General features: G+C 43.3%; 1 non-coding gene across 1 annotated transcript; it reads right to left on the bottom strand.

Moving 5' to 3' along the window:
- Positions 1-9,314: 9,314 nt before the first annotated feature.
- trnas-cga (transfer RNA serine (anticodon CGA)) lies at positions 9,315-9,396 on the bottom strand. The gene has a single exon. It is a non-coding gene; the product is annotated as a tRNA-Ser (tRNA).
- Positions 9,397-10,266: the final 870 nt, after the last annotated feature.

Here is a 10,266-nt window from a genome sequence, read left to right as displayed (position 1 = left end):
TGAATTTCCCTTCCAGTGTCATTAATACTCTGGCACAGTTTCCATATCATGGATTTACTTTAGTGGCAAAAAACAAGTTTGTTCTGAAAATATTTGCAGCTGGAAGCATGACTAGAAGAGAGTTGCAACAGTAAAATCTGAATTTTACCAAGGCTTAGATAATTGTTGATTCAGCAACAGTTCTGAACTGCTGGGTGGAGTCTGGTGATATGATGGAGCTGGCAATGGACAGGTTTGATGATGGACACAATACCAAGACATAAATTGGTTCAGGGCAAAAAGGGGCCTCGACATTGTGAGCAGTCTCGGTATCAGATGCGTGTGAGGCAGAGGTCTGACATTTGTGGATAATGAATGTAGTTTTCAATTGAAACTGAAGTTAAAAGATTCTGTCCTTGTCAAACATAGACAACAGAAATAGCAATGGAGTTCAACATGGTTTAGGGAATGAATAAATGGATAGACATAAAGAGACTTACCAGGAACACCAACAACAGCGAGGATGGGATAGTATCCCGCCTGAATAATCAGCAGTACACCTTCTATCCGAAAAGATAATAAAGACCAGGAAAAAAAGTTAAGCCCCAAGGATAAACTCCTGTCCAATGTTGGAACGTTCGAGTGCATTGTTCTCAGATTCTGATCCATTGTTGGAACATTCCAGTCCATTGTTCTCAGATTCTGATCTCTCCTTTCCCTGTCTCTGCAGCTGCAGTTAGTGGTAGATGTGATGCAGTTGCAGAAACAATGGGATAATGCATCGAAAGAAGCCCTTAGTAATAGTCGAGGGAAAGCCTCCAGTTACACAATTAGATTCCATGGAGATTTACAATAATCACAGTCACTGAATACACATTTCCAGTTAACCCCTTTTCAATACACACTTCCAGTTCACAACAATAATTGGACTGGATTGGATGTTGGTATTGCTTCTATTGGTCTTCTCTCCCAATACCAACTGTTCTTGTGAAGTCAGTGAGGAGGGAGAATGATTGACGTTTCATTTTTGTTCATGATTCTGTTATGTTGTTCATATACAATGCTACATCCGACAGCCCTCCACAAAAACAGCAGTCAAGAGGTTGTTCCTCTGCTGATCATTCGGATCAAACGCCAGCCAACAGATTGTCACTGGGCTTAATTACCCGATCATGCGCAAGAAGTATGGATTTGACTGAATGTTTCTTTCACTGATTTAATAAGGCAACTTTGTAATTTCACCACAAAATTTGCTTCAGCTTTTGAAAAAAAAAACCTTATTAAAGTTTATTTGCTTTAAATCAGCAATATTTGCATTCTTTGAATTTAGACCAAAGCTAAATGTCACATGTACAATCATCTTGTTTATTAAAACATGACTTATTAAGGGATCAGAGACAGAATGAATTTGACATTGCCTTGGACATACAGAGGAACGGGGGTTTGTAATTGGAGACTGGGGAGGAGTACAATGATATCCTCCAGTCACCAGCATTCAAACATCACTCTTTCTGACAGATGGAATGAAATATAATGCAGATCAAGGAGGCAGATTACATTTGGGAGATGGAATGTCAATTGATATTCTGAATAGAACAGGAAAATTGTAAATGAGATTCAGGCAATGTATTTTAACAGACACACTGTTTCATCGCAGGGTAACAGGTTGATAAGATTGTTCATGTCTGCACAGGATATTCAGAATTAAAACAGGCAGATGTGTCGGGGTACAGCGAGATTACAGGATAATTACAGCAGATATATAACTCACTCTGTGCCAATGCAGAGGTAGTTGGCTGAAGGACCAATGCGTTTTGCGGTAATTATTATCTGATATGTATTAAAGGCATTCAGAGTCTGAGGAGGCAATCCTGTTCAGTGAAGACCATATATTGTGGCATCATTAATAATCTATTCTTGTTGTTTCATGAAGTGCAGTTGCCTGCAAAATGCCTTTTCAAGTAAAATAGAATTCCTGAGATTCCCATATTAGATGGATTTTAACAAAACATTGTTTCCTTGGAACTTAAAGAAGACTCAGCCTCCGATGTAACACAAGTGTGACCGACACATCAGTTCAAACCATACTGGGCAAATATAATCAAGTTCTACCTCTTAGCTCATCAAATAAACCAAAACACTAAACATAATGAAATCTGAAATACAAACAGAAAATAATAGAGACAATCAGCAGATGAGGTTACATCTGAATAGGGAAACAGAGTCTTTGAGAAGATTTGTAGCTCGGGTGCTCGTTGTTGTGGTTCTGTTCGCCGAGCTCGGAATTTGTGTTGCAGACGTTTCGTCCCCTGTCTAGGTGACATCCTCAGTGCTTGGGAGCCTCGTGTGAAGCGCTTCTATGATCTTTCCTCCGGCATTTATAGTGGTTTGAATCTGCTGCTTCCGGTTGTCAGTTCCAGCTGTCCGTTGCAATGGCTGGTATATTGGGTCCAGATCGATGTGCTTATTGATTGAATCTGTGGATGAGTGCCATGCCTCAAGGAATTCCCTGGCTGTTCTCTGTTTGGCTTGTCCTATAATAATAGTGTTGTCCCAGTCGAACTCACGTTGCTTGTCATCTGCAGGTGTGGCTACTAAGGATAGCTGGTTGTATCGTTTCGTGGCTAGTTGGTGTTCATGGATGCGAATCGTTAGCTGTCTTCCTGTTTGTCCTCTGTAGTGTTTTGTGCAGTCCTTGCATGGGATTTTGTACACTACATTGGTTTTGCTCATGTTGGGTATCGGGTCCTTCGTTCTGGTAAGTTGTTGTCTGAGAGTGGCAGTTGGATTGTGTGCTGTTATGAGTCCTATTGGTCACAGTAGTCTGGCTGTCAGTTCAGAAATGCTCTTGAGGTATGGTAGTGTGGCGAGTCCTTTGGGTTGCGGCATGACCTCGTTCCGTTGTCTTTCCCTTAGGCATCTGATGATGAAATTGCGGGGGTATCCGTTTTTGGCGAATACAATGTATAGGTGTTCTTCTTCCTCTTTTTGCAGTTCTGGTGTGCTGCAGTATGTTGTGGCCCTTTTGAATAGTGTCTTGATGCAACTTCTTTTGTGTGTGTTGTGGTGGTTGCTTTCGTAGTTCAGAACTTGGTCTGTGTGTGTGGCTTTCCTGTATCCATTTGTGGTGAATTCTCCGTTCGGTGTTCTCTGTAGGAATGGGAGTTGGTTGTCCTTTTCTTCCTCTCTAGTGAATCGGATTCCTGTGGGTGTGGCGTTGATGATCCGCTGTGTGTTCTCTATTTCTGTGTTTTTAATGATTACAAAGGTGTCAGCTGTTCCACAGGACAGTAAATAGTAAAACAAACTGCTGTAAATTTGCATTTAAACAGAGACCTGACCAGGGAAGAATGACCCACTGCCTTCTTTAATATGCATCAGGCAAGCCGATATCAACAGATATTTATTCTGTGCATCTAGATTATGAGCCAATCATGTGACCACCATACACTATCTTCACATTTTTGAGATTCTGTACAGAGAACAAGTTACACATCTCAAGTTCAATTATTTTGCAATGGACACGTGATAAGAAGGGACTTGAAACATGTATCCAGAATTAACAAAGGCGCAATGGTTTATTCAGGAGTTGCACTGAGGCAGAGGAGGAGACTGAGACGTTTGTTCTGGACAGGATTGGCATGTGGGGAGGATATGGAGATGTAAACTTTGCAGGAGAAAATGAATCACGATGGTTGAGAACAGTGTGTTCCATCCCCGCAAATTGGGGAGGTATTTGTGGGCGGCACGGTGGCACAGTGGTTAGCACTGCTGCCTCGCAGCGCCAGAGACCCGGGTTCAATTCCCGACTCAGGCGACTGACTGTGTGGAGTTTGCACGTTCTCCCCGTGTCTGCGTGGGTTTGCTCCGGTTTCCTCCCACAGTCCAAAGATGTGCAAGTCAGGTGAATTGGCCATGCTAAATTGCCCGTAGTGTTAGGTAAAGGGGTAAATGTAGGGGTATGGGTGGGTTACGCTTCGGCGGGTCGGTGTGGACTTGATGGGCCGAAGGGCCTGTTTCCACACTGTAAGTAATCTAATCTAATCTAATAATTTGCTAGTTATTATTTCCAAGGAATGGAAGCTTTGATTGGAACTGAAAAAGTTGACTTGCACCTTTCCAAAATTTACATATCGTCAGTATCAATGCAGTCCAATCGACAGACTGAGTGACTTACCAGGAATACCAACTATAGCAAGAATAGGATAGTAACCATCTTGAATAACCAGCAGTACATCTTCAATCCGATATGCTAATGACATCCAAGGCTGGGAAAGCCAGTAAATACCATAAGATAAACTCCTGCCCATTGTTGGAAAATTGCAGTCTAATGTTCTCACAGACTGATCTCTCTTCCACCTCTCTCTGGAGCTGCTGATCCCTGTTACTGGTGTGGGTGATGCTCCCGCTCATACTATGGGTTAAAACCCTGAAAGCATTCCTTTATTGATAGAAGAGACAAACTCTCTAGGGACGCTTAGGATCCAAGGAGACTGACATAATCACAATCGCTGAACAAATTGATCCAGTTAACCGATTTGAATTCAATACTGTTTTATTAAAGTTCAAAATAACTTTGAACGTTTGTGCATTCTGGATGTGATATGTGAGTGTGACTGAAGGAAGGAATGTTGAAGATGGTGGATTGATTGTGTGTCATTATTCAGTTTGCCTTGGCTATGGGAGTAATGGAAGAAATAGTGTTTAACGGAACATTAACATGCTTCTCTGCTCATAAATAGAGAAATACATCTGTAACTACAGATCAGTCATTGCAATATCTGTAAAACATTGACAGAACATCTTTCGTCCATGACCCGATGGCAAAATGTGCCTAAGGCAACGTAGGTTATAACAAACAAATGGCAAGGATATGTTAACAGAGAATTGTACGTGACAAACATAATTCAGATTGTTATTCCAGAATCAGAGAGGGCAGGTGTGGGTCATGTTGTTGATGGTATCCATGTTAACGAACTGTGATGAAGTGTCATTTAATGGACTTCACTTACATTGTGATTATGACATTGGGGAAAGACAGAAGATGGAGAGGATTGGGTGACATGGTTGCTTCGAGTGGGTGGAGAGACAGTGATGCTCTCCAGTCACCATGATTGGAACGTTACGCTTTATAACTCATATGAAGAACAGATTCCAGGATACATTTACAATGAGGAACTGGCAGAGACAATATTAATGAAATGCATTCATGCAACGTAAAATCCAGAAAAAAAATGATTTTCTGCACATACCAGTGTATGCAAAGTACAAAGAGATAAGGTTGTCAAAATGCACTCCTGATACTGTGCTTTTCACGCAATATAAAATTCAGAAACAAACTGATTTTCTGCACAAACCAATATATGCAAAGTACAAAGAGATAAGGTTGTTAAAATGCACTCCTGATACTGTGCTATATAAATTGAAATGTAGATTACAAAACTAGGTAAGTGGTGTTCAAACTTTATCAATAATTATTTCACCCACAGCTGAGGTTTTGATTTCCCCTCTGTCAGTTATCCCCCTCACTGTGATTCTCTGGCCTCTCAAACTGTGTGGTCTCTCACACAGTTTGGAGGGGGGAGGTGTCATCATTTCCTGCTGCTCTTGGCACAGTCTGTTTAAAAACTCTGCTTTCTGCATGGAACCAATCTATTGGCCTAATGGGTTCTATTCATCTGTCAGTAAATTCTGTGATATTATTGGAAATAAATACTCTGGGATGGCAGCCAGTATCAGCATAGTGCTCACATGGTATGGCGTCCAAGAGGAATTTCTAAATAAAACTTCAATTACTATCTGTGCATATTTATATACCCTAATGCGGTGTCTTGATATATCTATTTTCACCATCATCTAACACCTTTTCCCTCAGCCAGTCACTCCCCTTTCTATCCTCTCTCAGTTTATCTCCTTTCACTTTCTTTCTCTCTGTTTATTTCTCTCACACATCATCTATCTCCACACAATCTCTCTATATCCGTTTGTTCAGTTGGAGAGCTTGTGACTCCTCGATGGGCTGAATGGCCTCCATCTGTGCTCTAATAAGTCGGAGGTTCTCTGACCCGCAATAAATACTTTACGTGCCTGGACAGACACGCTGGTCCGGTGACACGTACAGTGCACAGTCAGCCATTCTTACTTCCTGGTATTTTCTGATGGGCAGAAACGGATTAAATGAAATTCAAGCAGCCGAGAGGACGTTCATGACTGTGTATTTCAATCAGGATATAATGAAGGATGAGATTACAGAATAACATAACCAATTAATGAAAAACAGGGCAACACAAGAAATGGCAGTTGAGAACATCATATGGTTCCAAATAGGCTTGATGGTGTTATCGATAAATTATCAATCCAGAAAATCAGCTCCTGTTCATTGGACCCAAATACGAATCCCGCCACTGCAGATGGTGGAAATTCAGATCAATATCCCTGGAATTATGAATCTACCTATGAGAATGAAATCACTGCCGTTTTTCAGAAAAATCCATCTGGATCACTAATATCTTTTAATGAAGGAGTCTTCTATCCACATCTGGTCTGGCTGACATGCAACTCCAGACCCACAGCAATATCATTGATTCTCAATCGCCCCCTAAAATGGTCCAGTGAGTCATTCAGTTGTACCAATCGTTACAAAGTTTCAAAGAACTGAAACCGGCTGGGCCATCTGGCGTCAAACCCGGCACCGGAAAAGTCAACATTAGAAACATCACTGTAGAATCTCCAAAGTCTTCCTTACTATCATCTAATGGGTCATTCCAAAACTGGGACAACTGCCTTACAGACTATTCAAGCAAGAGCCCGACATAGTCATAATCATGGAACCATACCTGACACAAATAACCCAGACACGATCATCACCATCCCTGGATATGTCCTGCCCCAAAGGCAGGAACGATCCAGCAGAGGGGGCAGCTCAGTGAGGTACAGTTGGTAGGTTGTTGGTCTGGGAGTCCCCAAAATTGACTCCAGAGTCAATGAAGTCCCATGGCTTCTGATTAAACATGGGCAACGATGTCTCTTACTGATTACCACGTAACGTCGTTCCTCATATGAATCAGAACTCCTCTATGTTAAACAACACTTGGAGAAAGACTGAGGCAAGGGCACAAAGTGTATTCTGACTGGGACATTTCAAAGTCGACCACCAAGAATGGGTTGGCAGCAGTACTACTGATCAGGCTGGTCGGGTCCAAAAAGGACATAGCTACTAGATTGGGACTGCACCAGGTGGTGAGGGAAAGAACAAGAAGAAAAAAATCATATATGACCTCATACTTACCAATCCACCAACTGCGGATATATCTGTCCGTGACAGTATCGGTAAAAGTCTCATGGTGACATTCAAAAAGAAACTCTTTTCTTTTGTGTGGCACTATCACCATGCTAAATGGTACAGACTTAGAAGAGATCTAGCAACTCAAGACTGAGCGTCCATAAGACACAGTGGACCATCAGCACCTTACTGTACGTCCTGTACACCCACGGCTGTGTCCTCAGCCCTCCCCCCCCCCACTGTCCTTCATGCACACCCACGTCTGTGCCCTCAGCCCCTTACTGTATTCCATGCACACCCACGTCTGTGCCCTCAGTCCCTTACGGTACTCCAGCTACGCCCACGGCTGTGACCTCAGCCCCTTAGTGTGTTCCCTGTACACCCACGGCTGTGCCCTCAGTCAACCACTGTTCTCCCTGTACTCCCACGGTTGTTTCCACAGTCCCCTAATGTCCTCCCTGTACAACCACGGCTGTATACTCAGCCCCCCACGTACTCCCTGTACAGCCACGGCTGAGTTTCCAAATTCCAAACAACGCCAGCTACAAGTTCGCTGATGACATCACTATCGCAGTACGGAGATTAAACAACAACACGTCAGAATCTAGAAAGGCGATAGAGAGTTTGGTGGCATGATCTGTTGATAATGACCTCTCTCTCTAATCCGGTAAACGTAAAGGACTGATCACTGACTTTAAGAAGAAAGGAGGGGAACACACCCCATCCCCCATCTACATCAACCGTTTGAGGGCGTGGAGAGCATCAAGTGCCTCGGAGTGATGATAACTCACAACCTGTCCTGAACGTCTCACATCGGACCGACGGTCGGGAAGGTTCAACAATGCCTCTCCTTCCTGACGTGATACAGGAAATTCGGCATGCGCTACATCTACAGATGCAGCATTGAGAGCGTATTGTCCCGGTGCATAACAACCTGGTACTGCAACTGCTCGACTCAGGACCGTGAGAAACTACACAAGGTTGGGTGCACTGCTCTGACCAACACGGACTCTAACATCCCAACCATCGATTCCATTTACATGGCTCGTTGCCGCAGAAAGGCTGCCAACATCTACCCCAGATATCTGAGGGAAGGGAGACAGGAAATAGCTGAGGCATTAACAGGTATCTTTGGAGCATCCTTGAACACGGCTGAGCTCCCGGAAGAGTGGACAATGGTTAAACCCCTTGTTTAAGAAAGGTAGTAGGGATGATCCAGTCAATTATAGACCAGTGAGACTGATGTCAGTGGTAGGGAATCTGCTAGAGAAGATACTGAGGGATAGGGTCTACTCTCATTTGGATGAAAGTAGTCTTATCAGTGATAAACAACATGGTTTTGAGCAGGGAAGGTCATGTCTTACCAACTCAATAGAATTCTTTGAGGAAGTGACAAAGTTGATTGATGAGGGAGAGACTGTAGATGTCATGTACATGGACTTCAGGAAGGCGTTTGGTATGTTTCCCCACGGTCGGGCTATGGAGAAAGTGAAGTCACATGGATAAAGAACTGGCTGGGCAACATGACACAGTGAATAGTAGGGGGAGGGAGTTTCTAAAAATGGTGAACTGTGACCAGTGGTTCCATTTAAGATGTTTCTGGAAAGATATATGAATGAGAAGAGAGCCAATGGATACAGATCCTTAGAAAATAGGCGACAGGTTTAGATAGAAGATTTGGATCGGCGCAGGCTTGGACCATCGAATGGCCTGTTTCTTTTTTTTTTAGATTAGATTACTTACAGTGTGGAAACAGGCCCTTCGGCCCAACAAGTCCACAGCAACCCGCCAAAGCGCAACCCACCCATACCCCTACATTTACCCCTTTTAACGTAACACTACGGGCAATTTAGCACAGCCAATTCACCTGACCTGCACATCTTTGGACTGTGAGAGGAAACCGGAGCACCCGGAGAAAACCCACGCAGACACGGGGAGAATGTGCAAACTCCACACAGTCAGTCGCCTGAGTCGGGAATTGAACCTGGGTCTCTGACGCTGTGAGGCAGCAGTGCTAACCACTGTGCCACCGTGCCGCCCACAAACACGACATCGTCACGAACAGGATTCGAACCTGTGCGGGGAGACCCCATTAGATGTCGAGTCCAACGCCTTAACCACTCGGCCACCGTGACTGTGCTGGAATGTTTTGTTCTAACATTATCAAAGACCAATCACACCCCAGTAATGGTGTCCGACAACCTCTTCCATCAGGCTAAAAGATATGGAAACTTGAAAACACAGAGCAGCTGGTTCATTAAAAGTTTCTTCCTGACTGTTATTAGACTGATGAATGTACTCTCTTATCTCAGATAATGCTGATCTTGTTCATGTTGATCTCGCCTCGCGCACGCCCTGTACAACGTAACCTGCATTCCTCTCAGACATGTTTTATGGCCATCGTTCTGCACACCCTTGCTTACTATGATCTGCCTGTACACCTTGGTACAGGTCATAGTAAATCCTCATCTTCCTCCCCCCAACTCACTCCGAGCTCTCTCTGGTCATCACCCCCAGCACCTCCCATTCCCCATCCTCAGCTGACTGTGTGCTTTGTATCTCACTATTTCTCTCACACTGTCTGTTTCCTTGTATTTTCATTTTCTCTGTCTTCTGTTTCTTTCCCTGAACTTACTACCTCCCCTTCTCCCTGTCCATGTGACTGTTTGTTTCTTGTTTTGTTTCCTTTCTCTGTTTTATTGACAGTCATTCTGTTTCCCTCGCTGTGTTCTCTCTCTCCTTATACGTGTCTGTTTATTTCTCCCTCGTGTGATGGTGATGGCGTCCCTTTTCTTTTGAAGCATGTGAAGGCTCTTTGGTTAGATGTTGGCAATACAATAAACTCAATTGCGTTTTGGTATCTTGGACATAATTTAAATTTATTGGTTAAATTTCAATTTTTGTCAAAACAGCAACCAGAACATGGATATCCATTTAACAACCAATTGTTACATCTAAATATTTTGGAACTGCCTTCTCTCAGTGCTCTGCATACTGGCAACTGA

The sequence above is a fragment of the Chiloscyllium plagiosum genome, unplaced genomic scaffold, assembly GCF_037043375.1.
Source record: "Chiloscyllium plagiosum isolate Xiang-an unplaced genomic scaffold, Cpla_swu_hap1 HiC_scaffold_42, whole genome shotgun sequence".
NCBI lineage: Eukaryota > Metazoa > Chordata > Chondrichthyes > Orectolobiformes > Hemiscylliidae > Chiloscyllium > Chiloscyllium plagiosum.
The sequence above is the reverse complement of the archived record's forward strand: the minus strand, read 5'-3'. Positions and strand labels throughout refer to the sequence as shown.